This window comes from Theropithecus gelada, chromosome 3, assembly GCF_003255815.1.
Source record: "Theropithecus gelada isolate Dixy chromosome 3, Tgel_1.0, whole genome shotgun sequence".
In the NCBI taxonomy this organism is placed as follows: Eukaryota; Metazoa; Chordata; class Mammalia; order Primates; family Cercopithecidae; genus Theropithecus; species Theropithecus gelada.
In genome coordinates, this window is record NC_037670.1 from 1988345 (window position 1) to 2008415 (window position 20071).

At 52.6% G+C, this 20071-nt stretch overlaps 1 long non-coding RNA gene across 1 annotated transcript in view; it reads left to right on the forward strand.

Moving 5' to 3' along the window:
- The window catches only part of LOC112620265, a 34936-nt gene that overhangs the window by 5180 nt on the left and 9685 nt on the right, over positions 1 to 20071 (forward strand). The window contains exons 3-4 of the long non-coding RNA XR_003118500.1: positions 18745 to 18822; positions 19725 to 19917. This is a non-coding gene — a long non-coding RNA (uncharacterized LOC112620265). The remainder of the gene's footprint in view (positions 1 to 18744; positions 18823 to 19724; positions 19918 to 20071) is intronic.

Below are 20071 nucleotides of genomic sequence, written 5' to 3' on the forward strand. Positions count from 1 at the left end.
GCCCGCCTCACACTCCCAAAGTGCTGGAATTACAGGTGTGAGCCACCACGCCTGGTTGAGATTGTGCTTTTTTGAAGATGAATCAGTCGTTAAATTGCAAGAGCTCCACTGCACCCTGAAGCTGTGGGCCTCCCCAGTGTAGGGTGAGAGTACAGCCACTCCTGGGCTGGTTTTGTTCTGGGTCAAAAGAGATGACTCAGACCAGACGTGGTGGCTCATACCTATATTCCCAGCATTTTGGAAGGCCAAGATGGGAAAAATCACTTAAGCCCAGGAGTTTGAGACCAGCCTGGGCAACAGAGAAAGATCCCATCCTGTAAAGACATTTTTAAAAATTAGCCAGACATGGTAGGGACGAACGACTGTATTCCCAGCTACTCGGGAGGCTGAGGTGGGAGGATCCCTTGAGCCTAAGAGTTGGAGGCTGCAGTGAGCCATGATTCCAGCATGCATGACAGAGTGAGATCCTGTCTCTAAAAAAAAAAAAAAAGAGAGAGAGAGAGAGAGAGAAGCCCAGAATGTCTTTAATGTTTTCCTAACTGGGGATATCACATCTGCCCTCAGTGCCTCAGTTTCTCCATTACAATCTAGAGGCCCTGCCTGCTCTGACATGCTGAGTGGTGAGCAGGCGTCTGGCTGGAGAGGAAGGCATACTTGGACTTGGACCAAGCCTCAGAGGGCAGTGGGTGAATTTCAGGCCTCAGGTCAAGGGAGCCGTGGGCCAGGGATTTCTAGGGGCCAGAGGTGCTGGAAGGCACCAGGCTGAACTGGAGGGGACCTGGTGGGGGGCCTGGGGTTGCAGAGGGATGGGGGAGCTGGGTCCCCCAATTTGTACCAGAAGGAACTCTAGCCCTGCCTGCAAGGGGCTGAGACAACCCACACTTGATCCCAGGGGCTGAACACCATTTGTAGCTGGTAGCTCTATAATGCCCAGCCAAGCCACACCCCACCTGCCTACAGTGGCACTGAATTAAATTAGAGAGACTGCCAGGTGTGGTGGCTCATGCCTGTAATCCCAGCACTTTGGGAGGCCAAGGCGGGTGGATCACGTAAGGTCAGGAGTTTGAGACCAGCCTGGGCAACATGGTGAAACCCTGACTCTACTAAAAACACAAAAATTAGCCAGGAATGGTGGTGCATGCCTGTAATCCCAGCTACTTGGGAGGCTGAGAAAAGAGAATCACTTGAACCTGGGAGGCGGAGGTTGCAGTGAACTGAGAGACGCGCCACTGTACTGCAGCCTGAATGGCAGAGTGTAACTTGGTCGCAAAAAAGAAAAGAAAAAAGAAAACCCAGGACAGCTAATGGGGGCTGTTCAGGATATGCTGGGAAAAGTGGTGGTGACTAAGGCAGGAGAGACCCTCTACCCAGGTAGCTGCTATAATATTCCATCCGAAGAACATTCTAGTAAGTCATAAAAACCTACAGGGGGCCGGGCATGATAGCTCATGCCTGTAATCCCATTACAGGCACCCATCACCACGCCAGGCTAATTTTTGTATTTTTAGTAGAGACAGAGTTTTGCTGTGTTGGCCAGGCTGGTCATGAACTCCTGACCTCAAGCGATCCACCCGCCTTGGCCTCCCAAAGTGCTGGGATTACAGGTGTGAGCCACCACGCCTGACCCCATCACACTTACGATTTGCTGGTTACAAAGCCCACTCACGTTACCATGTCATCTCCCCGAGTAGCCGGACTTACTGGAGGGGACTGAGGCTCAGAGATATTAAGCAGCTTTCTCAAGGCCACACAGCATAGTGTGGCAGAGATTTGAACCTAAGTCTTTACCATTTTATTATACTTCAGAACCCAGGGCAGGGTCTCCCACTAGCCTAGGGCTTGGTGTTGGTTCCTGAAGTGGGTTGTGGCCGCACCCTCTTTCCCCACCACCGCTCTGGTCTCATCCACACTGGGTGGCTCTTTGCTGTCCCCTCCTGGCTACCAGCAGCTATTACACAGGTCCTGCCTATGTAAACCTTTAGACTCATAGTTAATCCTCTGGGTTCATTTATTTGTACATCAAAAATGTATGGAGGGCCAGGTGCGGTGGTTCACGCCTGTAATCCTAGCACTTTGGGAGGCCGAGGCGGATGGATCACAAGGTCAGGAGAACGAGACCATCCTGGCCAACATGGTGAAACCCCCATCTCTACTAAAAATACAAAAATTAGCCGGGCGTGGTGGCGCGTGCCTGTAATCCCAGCTACTTGGGAGCCTGAGGCAGGAGAATCGCTTGGACCCGGGAGGCAGAGGTTGCAGTGAGCTGAGATTGCGCCACAGCACTCCAGCCTGGCAACAGGGCAACAGAGCAAGACTCTGTCTCAAAAAAAAAAAAAGAGAGAGACACAGGAAAGCCCGCAAGTAAAGCCCAGAGAGAAACTTACTACAGGAGGTGATCGGTTGCACCAGCCTCTGCTGGGAGGTCAGTCCTAATGCCTGAGACTAGATGGAGGGGCTAAGCAACAAGTTGCAGTGGGATGGTTCAGAGCAGTTTTGGGGGAAGAGGTAGGGACCAGAGTGGAATAGTGGACTCAGGAGAGAATGAGAAAGACAAGTGATTGAATCTGCCAAGGACAGATCACCATTTAGAGGGCAGGAGAGAATGAACAAGAGTGGAGAGTGGAATGGATGCAGAGGGCTTTATATTTTTGGTGAAGGGAGGTGGCAGAGTCTTGTTCTATCACCCAGGCTGTAGTGCAGTGGCATGATCTCAGCTCACTGCAACCTCTGCCTCCTGGGTTCAAGCGATTCTCCTGCCTCAGCCTCCTGAGTAGCTGGGATTACAGGCACGTGCCATCACGTCCAACTATTTTTTGTATTTTTTAGTAGAGATGGGGTTTCACCAAGTTGGCCAGGCTGGTGTCAAACTCCTGACCTCAAATGATCCACCCGCCTCAGCCTCCCAAAGTGCTGGGATTACATATGTGACCCACCACACCCAGCCAAGAGAGGGTTTTAGAGGTAGGAACAGCAGCTGCATGATCTTCAGCATATTCAGTAGAGAGGGAGGTGAGTGGTGGGAGAAGAAGGAGGATGGGGGGAATGGCAAGAAAAGGAGTACCCTACTTAGAAAAGGAATGAAGCTGGGTGTAGTGGCTCATGCCTATAATCCAGCACTTTGGGAGGCTGAGGCAGGAGGATCACTTGAGCCCAGGAGTTTGAGACCAGCCACATAGCAAGACCCCATCTCTATTTTTCTGGAAAAAAAAAAAAAAGAAAGAAGAAGAAGAAAGAAACAGGATGGGTGGAAGAGGGTTGCTGAAGGCTCATGCAAGATCCTCTCTGCCTGCTCCTTCTCTCAGGGAGGGATACAGGAGGGACAGTGGACTGAATGTCCTCATGGGGATGAAGGACGGTTGGGGTCAGGGTCCTAGAGGGAGGGCTGGAAGGAGGGAAGGAGACGGCCAGAGAAGGATGTAGGACACAGAGGTGCCATCGTGGATCACCAAGAGGTTCAGTACTGGCCAGAGGGAGGAGAGGAGGTCAAGGCACGTGTGGGGCACTTGGGAGATGCATCTGTGCCTGCACACAGCTGAAATCCCCAGGAAATAAGACAGGAGCAGGATGGGTTTCTGCAGCCAAGGCGAGACCAAAGTGCCACCTCACTGCCACCCTCAGTAAAGACTAACTTGCCCTTTCCCCCAACTCCCCTTCCAGAAGCAGCTCGCTCTCCTCTGCGTGCCACACATCGGGGGGTCAGGGAAAGCTCCCCCTCCTTGGAGAACTGGTGTTCCTTAGGCCAGGGGCCAGTCCCTGCAGAGATGAGGAGCTGGGAAATCCCCTCCTCCCATCTCGCATGTGCACGTGTGCCAGACCCTGTGCTGCGGGCTTTTCACACACAGCTTCTTAGACGCTTAGCCTGTGAGGCGGATGCTGTTGTCTTTCCCATTTTGCAACTGAGCAAACAGCCTGAAAGAGACAAAAACCAGGTAGTTAGCAAGAGGCCAAAGCCATTCCCTGGTCTATGCTGTTCTGCAGCCTGAGCCTGGGGTGGCCAGGCGGGGTTGTGCAGTAGGGGGAAGGAGAATAGCCCCCAAAAATGCTGCCAGAATGGTAAAGGGCCTGGACTGCAAAGCTAGTGACTTGAACTTTATTTTGTGGCACTGACGGTTTTTCCAGTCATTGTAATGATACAATAAGATTTGCGTTGTCTTCAGGTTACCATGGTAACCGTACTTCCACCCACTGAGGGTGGATTGGAGAAGGCAAAAATAGGGCAGAGAAGCCAGGGAGGGTTGAGAAGGTCTGAACCCAGGCAATGGGCAGCTGGGCCCCACGAGGGATGGGGTTAGGATCTAGAGGCAGCAGCAGGGTGTGAAGAGGGCAGAAGGTTCTGGAAGGGTGATGGTGGTGCTGGTCTCCAAGGCTGGATCTGTGATCCTGTGAGACACATCCAGGGGCCCATGTTCAGTAGGTGAAACCTGAGTGGTATTTACTGCAGGCAGGGTGGCAGGCAGGCTGGGGGCCTCTCAGAAGCGTGGAGCTGGCAGAGAGAGACCTGCCCAGGGCGCCGGAGGAAAGGGTGACTGTGCAGGAACAGAGTAGACGAGGTGGGGGAAACTTTGAGTAAGAAGAGCTGAGTCAGGAGCATTGAGGCAGCGGTTTTCAAACCTCAGAAGCAACAGCAGGACCGGGCACAGTGGCTCAGCCTGTAATCCCAGGACTTTAGGAGGCTGAGGCGGGTAGATCACTTGAGGTCGGGAGTTCGAAACTAGCCTGGCCAATATGCTGAGACCCTGTCTCCACCAAAAAATATAAAAATTAGCCAGGCATGGTGGCAGACGCCTGTAATCCCAGCTACTTGGGAGCTTGGGGCAGGAGAATCGCTTGAACCTGGGGGATGCAGAGGTTGCAATGAACCAAGATCACACCACTGCACTCTAGCCTGGGTGACAGAGCAAGACTCTCCCAAAAACAAACAAACAAAAAACCGCCAGATGCAGTGGCTCATGCCTGTAATCCCAGCACTTTGGGAGGCCAAGGCAGGAGGATTGCTTGAAGCCAGGAGACCAGCCTGGGCAACATAGTGAGACCCTGTCTCTACAAAAAGAGAAAACAATGAGCCAGTGTGGTGCTGCACATCTGTACATCTGTAGTCTCAGGTACTCGAGAGGCTGAGGAGGGAGGATCGCTTGAGCCCAGGAAGTCAAAGCTGCAGTGAGCTGTGATCACACCACTGCACTCTAGCCTGCGAGACAGAATGAGACGTTGTCTTTCAAAAGAAAAAATTCTAGAATTGTTCTTGAATAGCAGTGGTTAACATTTTTTAAAAGCTTTGGAAGGTAGTGAACTCCCCATCGCTGCAGGCATTTAAGCAGAGATTGAGCTGCCACTCACCAGCTAGGCCGCTTCCCATAGGGCTTGCTGCAGGAGAGGAGAAAGGGACAGGAGAGCCCTGCCCGTTTGGGAGGGGCTGCGGGGAGGAGTAGAACTAAGTGGGGGCCCCTCTACCCACCAAATCTACTTCTCTTTGCTGCTCCCCACAGCTCCTCCCTGCATATGGGCCGAGCCGCCCCTCTCCAGCTCCCTTTCGGGCAAACACAAGGGCTCTCCCCGGACCCAGTTCTTTTAGTTCTCCTCTGACCCTGGGGGTACAGCCATCCCTGCCAGCTTGAGGGGACTCTGGGAAGGCAGCGCCCCACCTCTCCTTCCCCAGAGCAGGGGCTTCAGACCCAGGGATGGAGCAGAGCTGCCAACTTCCTGTGTGACTCCAGCAAGTCAGGCTTGCCTACCTGGGCCTCAGTTTCCCAGTAAAATGGGAAGAATTGCCCATCCCACATCTGCCTCCCCTGAGGCCACCCTGGAGTGCATGACCAGGTGAGGAGAAGGGATGGGCTGTCATGAGTGGGATGTGGTGAGGCAGACAGGCTGGCCATGCTGGAGCGTGGACGGCCTGGGAGGCCTGGCTTTGCAACATGGACCGGGCCCTTCAGACCTGGCCCTGGCAAGCTCTTCTGCTGATGTCCCCATGACTGAGGAGCCCGTACAGCCCCACTGGTTGGGTCCAAGCTCTTGGCGGGCTCCAGTTTTATCTAGGACATCCCCACATCGTCTCCTCTGTAAACATTCCACTTTCATCTCAATTTAAGGAACTATGTCAAATTGCATGCTGCTAGCTGGGTGCAGTGGCTCACGCCTGTAACCCCAGCACTTTGGGAGGCCAAGGAAGGAGGGTTGCTTGCATCCAGGAGTTCGAAACCAGCCTGGGAAACATAATGAGGTCCTGTCTCTACAAAAAATAAAAAATTAGCCGGGCATGGTGGTGTGTGCCTATAGTCCCAGCTACTCAGGAGGCTGAAGTGGGAGGATCGCTGGACCCTGGAAGTTGGAGGCTATAGTGGGCTATGATTCTGCCACTGTACTCCAGCCTGGGCAGCAGAGTGAGACCTTGTCTCAAAAAAAAAAAAAAAAAAAATTACATGTCGCCGAGGAAGATCATTCCACCTACACTCACCTCTCTCCGCACCAGAATTGTTTGAGGCCCATTTCGAGAAGCTCAGCTGTGGGGGAAACGCCTGCCAGGCAGAGGGCTGTGATCCCTTTTCGGGGGGTACAAGTGGAGAAAGGCCAGAAGCCTCAAATACAATAGCACCACTTGTCATCGTCCTCTTTGATCTCCTGCTAAGCCTCTCTCTTCTGTGGGGTCTCCTGTCAACCAGTGGGTGCTGTGGTGGGACAGGCTTCCTGGAGAGGATGAGCTGAGCCAGGCCTGGATGCTAGTGTAGGATTGACCTCTGCAGAGGGTACTGGGGGGACACGGGGAGGGACTGAACAGTGGCAGGCACAGGGATAGGTCCCTTTTTGCCTTCTCAGGAACCAGTACCATCACTTTTGAGCTGTGTGATCTTGGATAAGTTAACCTACTGTCTCTGATCTTGGATAACTTAACTTGCTGTCTCTGATCTTGGATGAGTTAACTGTCTTTGGGCCTCTATTTCTTTGAGGTGATACAGAACAAGGACATTCTCCATGATCCTCCCTTCTGCTGCCCAAGACCTGAGAGTCATTTCCTTGTCCCCAGTCACACACAGGCACACACCCTCTGGCCCCTGCCTCCCTCTCTCAGCCTTCCCCACCCCCTTTCCACGCTTCCAACTCTGTCTTGAGCTCTTGAGAGCTCTTTTTTTTTTTGAGACGGAGTCTCGCTCTGTTGCCTAGGCTGGAGTGCAGTGGCATGATCTCGGCTCACTGCAAGCTCCGCCTCCCGGGTTTATGGCATTCTCCTGCCTCAGCCTCCTGAGTAGCTGGGACTACAGGCACCCACCACCACGCCCAGCTAATTTTTTGTATTTTCAGTATAGACGGGGTTTCACCATGTTAGCCAGGATGGTCTTGATCTCCTGACCTCATGATCCGCCCGCCTCGCCCTCCCAAAGTGCTGGGATTACAGGCATGAGCCACCACACCCGACTATCTTTCTCGAGTTTCTAAAGAGATCGCAATTCCAGCACCAGTCACATGTTTCTCCACTGAAATGTGTCTGCTTGTCTTTGTTAATTAGGGTTCAGTAATGATCTCCCTTCTGCCTTCCCAGGGAAAGCTGGCATCTGCGGGGCGGGGCTTGGAGGCCTTTGTGGGCAGACGAGATGCCCTACTGCCAGGCCTAGAGTTGGCCCAGTGCCTAAAGTGGCAGAGTCGGCCATGAAATGATGGCACGTTGGGGAGACCCTGCCCTTTTCTGGCTGTTAGGGACTCAGCTGGGGTCATTACAGCCCCATCTTGCCCCCAAACCTTCCACACGTCGGGGAAGGGAACCCCAAGCTTCTTTGCCTTTATTAGACAGGGGCTTCCAGGCTGGGTGCGGTTGCTTATGCTTGTCATCCCAGCACTATGGGAAGTTGAGGCAGGCGGATTGCTTGAGCTCAGGAGTTCGAGACCAGCCTGGGCAACATGGCAAAATCCCATCTTGACAAAAATTAGCCAGGCATGATGGCACATGCCTGTAGTCCCAGCTACTCAGGAGGCTAAGGCAAGAGGCTCACTTGAGCCCAGGAAGTCAAGGCTGCAGTGAGCCGTGATGGTGCCACTGCACACCAGCCTGGGCAACAGAGCAAGACCTTCTTTCAAAAAAAAAAAAAAAATTAATTAAAATAAAATTAAAAATAGACAGGGGCTTTCTGGCCCCAAAAGGGAGCAGGGTTGGGGGTGCCTTTAGGGTCTCTTGCAACATCCCAGAAAGCCTTCCAGAAACCCTTTCCCCAACAGAGACCACCCGAGCTGACAAGAGCAACCCACACCTTTATTTAGGCTGGAATGAGATCAGCACCGAGGGGTCGCCAGGCACCTTGTGCCGAACAGAAGCTGATGAGTGTGTCTGAGCCACAGAAGTAGAGCAGGGGCAGGGCGGTAACCATGGCTCAGTACATGTGGTTTACTGGGTGTACCGGATCCTTCTAGCCTTGTGGGGAGGGGTGTGGTGACAAAGGAGGAGGGAGGTGGAGGTGGGGGCACATGGAGGCCTAGCCCTCTAAGGACCTTCCCGTCATGGAGAGGGCTCAGCGCCGCCCGCAGAGGACTTCGTGGGGTCCAACAGAAGCCTTGGGGACTCAGGTACAGTCACTCACCCGTGCATGGGCACAGATGTCTCCACTGGGGCCAGCACTGTGCCAGATGCTGGTCTTTTATTATTATTCCATTATTCTTTTGGTTTGTTTTTGTTTTGTTTTGTTTTGTTTTGTTTTAGAAACAGAGTTTCGCTCCTATTGCCCAGGCTGGAGAGCAGCGGTGCAATCTCAGCTCACTGCAACCTCCACCTCCTGGGTTCAAGCGATTCTCCTGCCTCAGCCTCCTGAGTAGCTGGGATTACAGGCATGCACCACCAGACCCAGCTAATTTTTTTTTTTTTTTTTTTTTTTGTATTTTTAGTAGAGATGGGGTTTCACCATGTTGGCCAGGCTGGTCTCAAACTCCTAACCTCAGGTGATCCAGCCGCCTCGACCTCCCAAAGTGCAGGGATTACAAGCATGAGCCACTGAGCCCGGTCTCATTATTCTTATTTAATATTTTTATAGAGACAGTGTCTTGCTTTATTGCCCAGGCTGGTCTAGAACTCCTGGCTTCAAGGGATCTCACCCCCTTGGTGTCCCAAAGTGCTGGGATTACAGGCGTGAGCCACTACACCCAGCCTAGATACTGGACCTTTTTTTTTTTTTTTTTTTTTTTTTAGGTAGGGTCTCTCTCTGTCACTCAGGCTGGAGTGCAGTGGCATGATCACGGCTCACTGCATCCTTGACCTCCCTAAGCTCAAGTGATCCTCCTGCCTCAGCCTCCCAAGTAGCTGCGACTGGAGGTGTGCACCACCGTGCCAGGCTATAATTTTTGTATTTTTTTTTTTTGTAGTGACAGGGTTTTACCATGTTTCCCAGGCTGATCTGGAACTCCTGGGCTCAAGTAATCCACACATCTCAAACTTCCAAAGTACTACGATTACAGACGTGAGTCACTGTGCTCGGCCCATGCTGGATTTTTTTTTTTTTTGAGACGAGTCTCACTCTGTTCCCCAGGCTGGAGTGCAGTGGCACGATCTTGGCTCACTGCAAGCTCCACCTCCCAGGTTCACACCATTCTCCTGCCTCAGCCTCCCGAGTAGCTGGAACTACAGGTGCCAGCCAGCACGCCCAGCTAATTTTTTGTCTTTTTGGTAGAGACTGGGTTTCACCGTGTTAGCCAGGATGGTCTCGATCTCCCTCCTGACCTTGTGATCCGCCCGCCTCGGCCTCCCAAAGTGCTGGGATTACAGGCATGAGCCACCACACCCAGCCTATGCTGGACTTTTAATCAACACTGATTTAAAAAAAAACAAAACTGGCTGGGCGCAGTGGCTCATGCCTGTAATCCCAACACTTTGGGAGGCCGAGGCAGGTGGATCACCTGAGGTCAGGAGTTCGAGACCAGCCTGGCTAACATGGTGAAACCCCATTTCTACTAAAAATACAAAAAAATTTGCCTGGCGTCATGACACACACCTATAATCCCAGCTACTTGGGAGGCTGAGGCAGGAGAATCGCTTGAACCCAGGAGGCGCAGGTTGCAGTGAACTGAGATCATGCCACTGCACTCCAGCCTGGGCAACAGAGCGAGACTCCATCTGAAGAAAATAAATAAATAAAAAGCAGAGGAAGAGAAGTGGAGATTCCCCCATTCCAACAGCCTCCTTCCCACCCCCACTGCAGGTTTGGATTTGGGGGTTCGATGACTCTGGCATGTCTAGGCCCTAGAGGGGTTCAGAAGGAGGGGTCTTGGGGACCCAGAGAGTAGTTCGACAACTCAATCCCACTTGAAGACAGTTCCCTTTGAGCCAGGCATGGTGGCTTACGCCTGTAATCCCATTACTTTGGGAGGCCGAGGCGGGCAGATCAACTGAGGTCAGGAGTTCGAGACCAGCCTGGCCAACATAGTGAAACCCCATCTCTACTAAAAATACAAAAATTAGCCGAGAGTGGTGGCTTGTGCCTGTAGTCTCAGCTACTCGAGGGTCTAAGGCAGGAGAATTGCTGGAACCTGGGAGGTGGAGATTGCAGTGAGCCCAGATCATGCCACTGCACTCCACCCTGAATGACAGAGCGAGACTCCATCTTAAGAAAAAAACGTCAGTTCCCTTTGTAAAATGGGTCAAGGCTTAAGGGCCCCTCCTGCATGCAGTGTCCAGGCCCAGCCAGGTCTGGGGTGGCAGGAGAAGCACAGGCTCATGATCACTGGCCTGGGCACAGGTGTCTGCCCCATTGCAGCTTGGCCCTCCTCTCTCCAGGCCTCAGTTATCTCATCCATGAAATGGAGCTGATGGAATTCCTGCTAAACCTGTGCACACGCCCTACAAGGGGTTAAAAACTGAACCTGAATGTACCTTTTTTAAATTTTTTTGAGACTGGGTCTCACTGTGTCACCCAGGCTGGAATGCAGTGGTGCAATTGCTGCAGCCGTGAACTCTGCCCGGGCCCGGCAGCGAGTTGGGGCTCTGTGAAGTGGTTCAGGACGGGAGAGGAGGACTATTATACCACGCTTCTGCTACAGATCGTAGTCTCTCCCCTCTAAGCCACCCTTTCTCATCGCTGGCTGCGTCTCCCTGCTGTGAATCCGTCGTAATTACCAACATGAGATCGTCAGTCTGAGCCGAAGACCTCTAACTAGGTGGGGAGAGGCCAAGGCTGCCCAGGGCTCTTGCACTTTGTCCCGGGAGAGAGCCGCAGAGCCAGCCCAGGCATCACCCGAGCCAGTTGGTTTAAAATTGTGTACATAGCATGGCTGATTCAGTGAGCTCGGTTGTCTTTTTTTTTCTCGTTGGCAAAATTCAGTTACTCCTTGGGCTAACAGACAGCAGGTTGGAAAAGATATGATGAGAGTTGCTCAGGCAGCGTTCAGAAGAGAGAGGAGACTGAAGAACAGAATGAGCAGGAGGGGGCAGGAAAAATGTCAAGGGACGGCCTGTCCACCAAAGGCATCACTGTCCGGGGCAGTGGGCAAGAGGTCACTGCTGTGGGGATGGGTTCTTTCAGCAAGACTTTCTCACAGCACTGGGGGCAGAAACATGAAGGTGAAACCCCGCACACACTGAGTCCTAACTATGACATTTCCAAAAAGGGAACACTGAAATGTTTGCAACCATGGGTGTCATTTACAGCCAGTCTGGGTTCAGGGAAGCTCAGGCAGGTCCCCTCCCCGATAATAGGTTTGCTGACTTGGCATTCAGGACAGTAAACTAAACCCCACCTTTTTTTTTTTTTTTTTAGAGACAGGGTTTCCCTATGTTGCCCAGGCTGGTCTCGAACTCCTGGCCTCAAGCAATCCTCCCACTTCAGCCTTCCAAAGTGCTGGGATGACAGGCATGAGCCACTCTGCTCAGCCTGTAGTGCTTTTTGATTGTGAGATTAGATCCAACAGGCCCAGAGTCCCAGTTGAGGAATGTGGAAACAGGCTCAGAGAGGTTGAGTGACTTTCCATACACCACACAGCATTAGGGGTTAGAATCAAGATTGCCTTCCTGTCTAATGAGCTAGGAACTTTCCCCATCCCTGTCCCTGGAAATCCCCCTTTTCCCCACTGTATGCAGGCATTCAAGCAGGGGCTCATCCAGTCCAGCCCCTACCAGAGCCTGCCCTGCCCCATTTCCTTCAAAAACTCACGATTTAAAAAAATGTAGCTTGGACAACATAACAAGATCTCATCTCTACAAAAAATGGAAAAATTAGCTGGGCATGATGGCCTGCACCTGTAGTCCTAGCTACTGCACTTCAGCCTGAATGACAGCAAGACCCTGTCTGTATCAAAAAAAAAGAAAAAAAAGTAATTCTCTTTCCTCTAAATTAAATAAAAAGAAAGAGGTAGGAAAATGCAAGAGCAGCTACAGAGAAAAATCAGTGTTCTTCCTGAGCTTGATGTTGACTGAGCTAGAGAATCTCACGGACAAGGCACATTGTGGGCCTTGCACAGTGTCTGCACATAGTATGTGCCGAGCTTGTTTTTTATTTTTTAATTTTTGTTGGTTGTTTGAGACAGGGTCTAGCTCAATTGCCCAGGCTGGAGTGCAGTGGTGCGATCATGGCTCACTGCAACCTTCCAGGCTTAAGCGATCCTCCCACCTCAGCCTCCCGGGTAGCTGGAATTATAGGCACACACCACCATGCCCAGCTAATATTTTTTTTTTTTTTTTTTTTTAGAGACAGGGTCTTGCCATGTTGCCCAGGCTGGTTTCAAACTCCTGACCTCAGCCTCCCAAAGTGCTGGGATTACAGGCATAAGCCACTACATCCGGCCAGTTCTTGGTGTTATTAACAAAGGCATTTAGCCCCACTCCACCCCTGCCACACTCCAGAGGTGATCAGGACGCCTCCCCAAACCACCAGCCCCCTCAGCCAGCCCAGCCCCACTTTCCTCACATGCACACTCCCGCCACTTCTGGTTCACCGCCTGGCACCTGTGTGCGCCATATAGAACTGCCATAGTGTCCTGTTGACTGCCCCATAGTGTCACTCCTGGTTAGCCGCAGCTTGGTTTAGGGTTGCACTTCTCCCCAGACCAGGCAAGACTTGGAAGGAACAGGGGAAGTTTCCTGATTGGCTAATGCATGTTGAGCACCCGAAATTACAGGATACTGCAAGTTTCCTTGTGTCTTACTCGCCGCTCCCAACTGCCTTGGAGGTCCATGTGATGAGCCCCAGCGTGCAGATGAGCCCACATCCTTGGAGCTTTGGGCCCCGTCTGGTGGTCACCTCCTCTGGGAAGCCCTCCCTGACTCCCAGCTGAGTCAGGATCCCTGTTACAGGCTCCCGTGGGCCATGTAAACCAAAAAGTGCCTGAAACAGGTCTCCATCAATTTAGAGATTTATTTTGCCATGGTGGAGGACACAGCCAGAAAAAAGAGACTCAAGCTGCAATAGGGTCTGTGGCCTGTGCTTTTTTCCAGAGAGGGTTTTGAGGACTTTGGTATTTCAAGGGGAAAGAGGGGCTGGGCACAGTGGCTCACGCTAGTAATCCCAGCACTTTGGGAGGCCAAGGCAGGTGGATCACCTGAGGTCAGGAGCATAATGGGCAGCATAATGAAACCCCGTCTCTACTAAAAATAAAAAAAAATTAGCCAGGCGTGGTGGCGGGTGCCTGTAATCCCAGCTACTCTGGAGGCTGAGGCACGAGAATCACTCAAACCCGGCAGGCGGAGGTTGCATTGAGCCAAAATCAGGTCACTGCACTCCAGCCTGGAAAACAGTGAGACTCTGTCTCAAAAAATAAAAAAATAAAGGGGGAAAGGGAATAGTTAATGATGTATTCGTCCTGTGCTCAGCAAATCTGCATTTTACATAAGATAAACAGAATAGAGGAAGTCAAATACACATTTGTCTTGGGTGGACAGAGCAATGATTTCTCTTCTTATCTTTGTCTCCTGCCGGTGAAGATAAGCTGTGATTTTACATGGTCAGGGTGAGGGAGGCCACCAGGGGAGATAGGTGACCTTCTGTCTCACAACCATCTGCTTAGGGACAAAAGGCTATCACGTGACTCAGTTCCCAAGCTTAACATTTCCCTTTGGCATAGTGAGTTTGGGGTCCCATGTTTTTTGTTTGTTTGCTTGTCTTGTTTTGTTTTTTTCTTGAGATGGAGTCTCGGTCTGTCGCCCAGGCTGGAGTGCATTGGCGCAATCTCAGCTCACTGCAACCTCCACCTCCCAGTTCAAGGGATTCTCCTGCCTCAGGCTCCTGAGTAGCTGGGATTACAGGCACGCATCACCACGCCCAGCTAATTTTTTGTATTTTTAGTAGAGATGGGGTTTCACCGTGTTGGCCAGCCTGGTCTAGAACTCCTGACCTCAAGTGAGCCACTATGCCCGGTCTGGGCCTCGTCTTTGAGGGGCCTGCTAAGCTTCTTTCTATCCTGCAGGCTTCGTAGAGATCTGACTTTGAGTCTCACTCTGTCCCGGCACAGGAGAAGACAGAGGGGTGGCATTGTGGGCTGAGAGCAACAGATTTAGAGGAAACTATCTTAAAGATTAAGCCTGCTTTCTATAGCTACTGTAGCAGATGCCAGGCATGGTGGTTCACATCTGTAATCCCAGCATTTTGGGAGGTTGAGGTGGGCAGATAACCTGAGGCCAGGAGTTCGAGACCAGCCTGAGCAACATGGTGAAACCCTGTCTCTACTAAAAATACAAAAATTAGCCAGGCATGGTGGTGGGCACCTGTAATCCCAGATACTCGGGAGGCTGAGGCATGAGAATCACTTGAACCCAGGAGGCAGAGGTTGCAGTGCGCCAAGATCGTACCACTGCACTCCAGCCTGGGTGACAGAGCATGACTCTTAAAAAAAAAAAAAAGAAAGAAAGAAATGTAGGGGAATCTGAGACATCAGGAAACCCAGGGCTCATGGTAGAGTGGAAAGACCAGGGCTTTGGGGTCGACACAGAGTACTCCTGGTGCTTAGTGGCTATGTGACCTTGGGCAAGCTTCTTTACTTCTCTGAGCCTCTGTGTCCTTGGCTGCAGTGTCTAGGAAAGCATCTGCACACAGTGATGTGTGTGATCCAGGCCATCCTTTCTCTGTACTGTGCACGCACGGCCGTGCCTACTGAGAATTCTGCCACCAAAGATTCCTCAGTGGCATGGGGACAGATGAATGTGCCGTCGCTTCCCTGCAGGCTCTAGGAGCTGGTCCTTGGGCCCAGGACTCCATTACAGTGGTCTGCATGGGATTTGGACAAGGGTGGCCTTGATTCTTCCCATATCCTAGTCCTGAAAGAAAGGGCCATGTTGGGCCACAGGAGAAGAGGAGGGTTCTAGGGGATGTGGAGTGTGGGGTCTTGGTGTGGCTGAATTAGAGGCATTACTCAACAAGATAGGGACATGGGAGGAGAACATTGTCTGGTATGGCTGATGTTTGCAGTGTATCTGGGCACCCAGGGGGGCTGGCAGGCCGTGCCTGAAGACAGATGCAGCAACTCAGAGATGTGCGGAGATTCCTCAGTGTGGGTGTGGATGGACCAGGCCAGGGACCTGCAGGGTTTGGAAGGACCTGAGGTGGTAAGTGTTGGAGCCCTGGGAAAAGGAGGAACCAGGCCAAGCAGGTGCCCAGCCTCTCTCCTGTGGGAAGCTCCCTGCTCTTTGGGGCAACCCCCACATTGGGAACAGGGCCTCCCTTCTGGGCAGCTTGTGCATAGGAGGCCAAACCACCCAGATGGGGTCAGCAGACTCCAAGCAGCACAGAGCACCAGCCCAGGAGATGCAGTTCCCAAGGCAGCCTCTAAACAGAAGTGAGCTCTTCGCAGAGTTTTCAAGATTAAAAGAGCCAGGCACAGTGGCTCACAACTGTAATCCCAGCACTTTCGGAGGCTGAGGGCAGGAGGATCACTTGAGCCTAGGAGTTGAAGAACAGCCTGTGCAACAGAGAGAGACTCTCTCTACAAAAAATTTTTAAAAAACCTTAGTCTGGCACGGTAGTCCATGCCTGGAGCCCCAGCGACTTGAGAGGCTGAGTGGGGAGGATTGCTTGAACCAAAAAGTTCAAGGCTGCAGTGAGTCATGATGGCACCACTGTACTCCAACCTGGGAAACAGGGAGTCTCAAAAAATAGGAGTCAGGCCGGGCACGGTGGCTCACGCCTATAATTCCAGCACTTTGGGAGGCCAAGGTAGGCAGATCACCTGAGCTCAGGAGTTCGAGACCAGCCTGGCCAATATGGCAAAACCCCATCTCTATTAAAAATACAAAAATTAACCAGACGTGGTGGCAGGCGCCTGTAGTCCCAGCTCTCAGGAGGCTGACGGACGAGAATAGCTTGAACCTGGGAGGCAGAGGTTGCAGTGAACTGAGACCGCACCCCTGCACTCCAGCCTGGGCAACAGAGTGAGACTCTGTCTTGGAAAAACAAAGAGGAAAAAAAACAGGAGTCATTTTGTTCCAAAGATCCATCAGTCTGCTCTGCCCTACATCATCCGGCCCTGGCTCCCGGCCTGCTTCTAGCTCTACTCCCCCAACATCTCACCCTTACCCTATCCGCCTGCCCCAGAGGCCCAGCCCACGTGACCCCACGCTTCTCAGAGAGATTTCCTGTTGGACATGCAAACCACCCTTCCTGCAATCCCAGCCCCGTCCTCAACCCTGGCACAAGCCTGCAGGCTGCTGCAGAGCTCTACCCCAGACCCCATCTCCAGCCCAACCACCCCTCAGCCTTACAGCCCAGCTCAGGCCCCGTCTCCAGGGCCAACTGACCCCAGCAGCTTCTCTAGGCTACAGGGAGGGGACAGCAGAGCACGCCAGGGCTCAAGTAGCAGATAGGCCATGACGGTTGCCTGGGCAGTGAGCAGGGAGAATGCACAGCCCCCACACTCCCAGACACAGTCTGTTTCCCATTCACAGACCTTGGCCAGCGCGCAGTCAGGGGATTTCCAACAGCCCAGCACAGTCACACCAGCCCCTGTGCACAGACCCCGCTAGGCCCATCAGTCGTCTCCCCTATACCACCCCGAAGTTCAGCCACTTCCAGGACACAGGATCTTTCTTTTTTTTTCCTTTTTTTTTTTTTTTTTGAGACGGAGTTTCACTCTTGTCGCCCAGTCTGGAGTACAGTGGCACGATCTTGGCTCACTGCAACCGCTGCCTTCCAGGTTCAAGCAGTTCTCCTGTCTCAACCTCTTGAGTAGTTGGGATTACAGGTGCCCGCCACCACACTTGGCTAATTTTCGTATTTTTAGTAGAGACAGGGTTTCGCCATGTTGGCCAGGGTGGTCTCGAACTCCTGACCTCTGGTGATCTGCCTGTCTCGGCCTCCCACAGTGCTGGGATTACAGGTGTGAGTGGCCGCACCCGGCCAACACAGGATCTTTCACTCTTGAGTGCCTGTGATTGGATGGTCCTTCTGCCCCATTGTCTTCCCACTGCCACTCCATCCTTCACAAACTCCTACCTGCCTTTTCGGAGTCCGTTTTTTTCTGTTGTTGTTTTCATTTTTGTTTGAGACAGGTCTCTGTCTCCCAGGCTGGAGTACAGTGATGTGATCTCTGCTCACTGCAACCTCCACCTCCCAGGCTCAAGCGATTCTCCTGCCTCACCCTCCCGTGTAGCTGGACTACAGGTGCCCGCCGCCACACCCAGCTAATCTTTTTGTATTTTTAGTAGAGACAGGGTTTCACCATGTTGGCCAGGCTGGTCTCGAACTCCTGGCCTCAAGTGATCTGCCTGCCTCTGCCTCCGCAAGTGCTGGGATTATAGGCATGAGCCACCATGTCAGGCCTTGAGAGCCCATTCAAGCATCCTGCTCTCCTGGGGGAGGTCTCCCCAGACTTGCCCAGACAGGGTGGGCATTCCTGATTCATGCCCCTTGTCTCCTAAGTGTGTTCTGTTGTACTTTGGTGACCAGGTGACACCCCCTCTGGCTGGGATCCCCTCAGGGGAGCAGCCCTGTCTCTTCTCTTTAGGTTGTTTCGTGCCCAACACAGGGCCTGTGCTGGGGACACTGGTAAGAAAATGTGGGATGGGCTGGCCACCGTGGCTCACACCTATAATTCCTGAACTTTGGAAGGCCAAGGCAAGAGGATCACTTGAGGCCAGGAATTCAAGATCAGCCTGGGCAACATAGCGAGGCTCCATCTGTAACAAAAATTTAAAAAATTAGGCGTGGTGGCACACATCTGTATTCCCAGCTACTCAGGAGGCTGAGGCAGGAGGATCACTTGAGCCTGGGATTTGGAGGCTACCATGAGCTATCTATGATTGCACTACTGCCTTCCAGCCTGGATGACAGAGCAAGACCATGTCTCAAAAAAAGAAAAATGGATGGATGGACAGACCAACAACTGAGACTAGAAACCAGCTACCGCCAGGCGCAGTGGCTCAAGCCTGTAATCCTAGCATTTTGGGAGGCTGAGGTGGGTGGATCACCTGAGCCCAAGAGTTTGAGACCAGCCTGGGCAACATGGTGAAAACCCGTCTCTACTAAAAAATACAAAAATTAGCTGGGCGTGGTGGTGTGTGCCTGTGATCCCAGCAACTTGGGAGGTTGAGGCAGGAGAATCGCTTGAACCTGGGAGGTGGAGGTTGCAGTGAGCTGAGATCATGCCACTGCACTCCAGCCTGGGCAACAGAGGGAGACTCTGTCTCAAAAATATATAAATAAAATTAAATAAATAAATAAACAAACAGGTGCATGGGAGTGGGTGGGGCCTGCAGATAATGTTTTGGCAAGTCAGGGATGCCTGGTGGGAGAAGCAGCAGGTCCGGTGGCCAAGCCGATGCCAACTCTCATGCCCCCTTGTCTTCCTCTTTAGATAAAGATGACGCCAACAGACTCGGGGAGAAGGTGATCCTGCGGGAGCAGGTGAAGGAACTCTTCAACGAGAAATACGGTCAGTGCCTGTGGTCGGGATCAGCACACCAAGCCCTCCTCCCGGGGGAAGCAGGAGGCCCTCCCTCCCTCTGCAGCCAGCCTCGCCTTCAGAAGCCCCCAGCTGGCCTGCCTGCTCCCTGGGGACACGGCTGCTCTGCCTATGACCCACATTTTGTGTATGTTGATTTTCTTTTTTTTTAAACAGGGTCTCACTCTGTTGCCCAGGTTGGAGTACAGTGGTGCAATCTCTGCTCACTGAAGCCTCCACCTCCTGGGCTTAGGCGATCCTCCTGCCCCAGCCTCCCAAGTAGCTGGGTCTACAAGCGTGCGCCACCACTCCCGGCTAATTTTTCTATTTTTAGTAGAGAGGAGGTTTCACCATGTTGCGCAGACTGGTCTTGATCTTCTGGGCTCAAGCGATCCTTCCGCCTCAGCCTCCCAAAGTCGTGGGATTACAGGTGTGAGCAACCACACCCAGCCTGTGTGTCTTGATTTTTTTTTTTTTTTTTTGAGACGGAGTCTCGCTCTGTCACCCAGGCTGGAGTGCAGTGGCCCAATCTCAGCTCACTGCAAGCTCCGCCTCCCGGGTTCATGCCATTCTCCTGCCTCAGCCTCCCGAGTAGCTGAGACTACAGGCGCCCACCACCTCGCCCGGCTATTTTTTTGTATTTTTTTAGTAGAGACGGGGTTTCACTGTGTTAGTCAGGATGGTCTCGATCTCCTGACCTCGTGATCCACCCGTTTCGGCCTCCCAAAGTGCTGGGATTACAGGCTTGAGCCACCGCGCCCGGCCTTGATTTTTAAACTCTCTAGGTGTGATGGCTGCTGGGCTGAGGCAGACCAGACTCCAGCCCTTTCCCTACAGGGCTTTGCCTTGGACAGGAGACATCTTTCCTCACTGTGACTTCCTGTGCCCTCTAGGTGAGGCCCTGGGCCTGAACCGACCAGTGCTGGTCCCTTATAAACCGATCCAGGACAGTCCAGATGCCGTGGAGGTCACGGGCCTGCCTGATGACATCCCCTTCCGGAACCCCAACACCTACGACATCCACCGGCTGGAGAAGATCCTGAAGGCCCGAGAGCACATCCTCATGGTCATCATTAACCAGCTCCAGTGAGGGCCTGGCCTCTGGAACGGGGAACAGAGAGGGTAAGGCCATGGGGAGGGTGAAAGTCAAGGTCACGGTGGGTCAGCTGGGATCTAGACCCAGGTGTACTGTAATAGTTCCTGCCTCTTTCTCCTGAAACATACACTTCAACGCTCACGG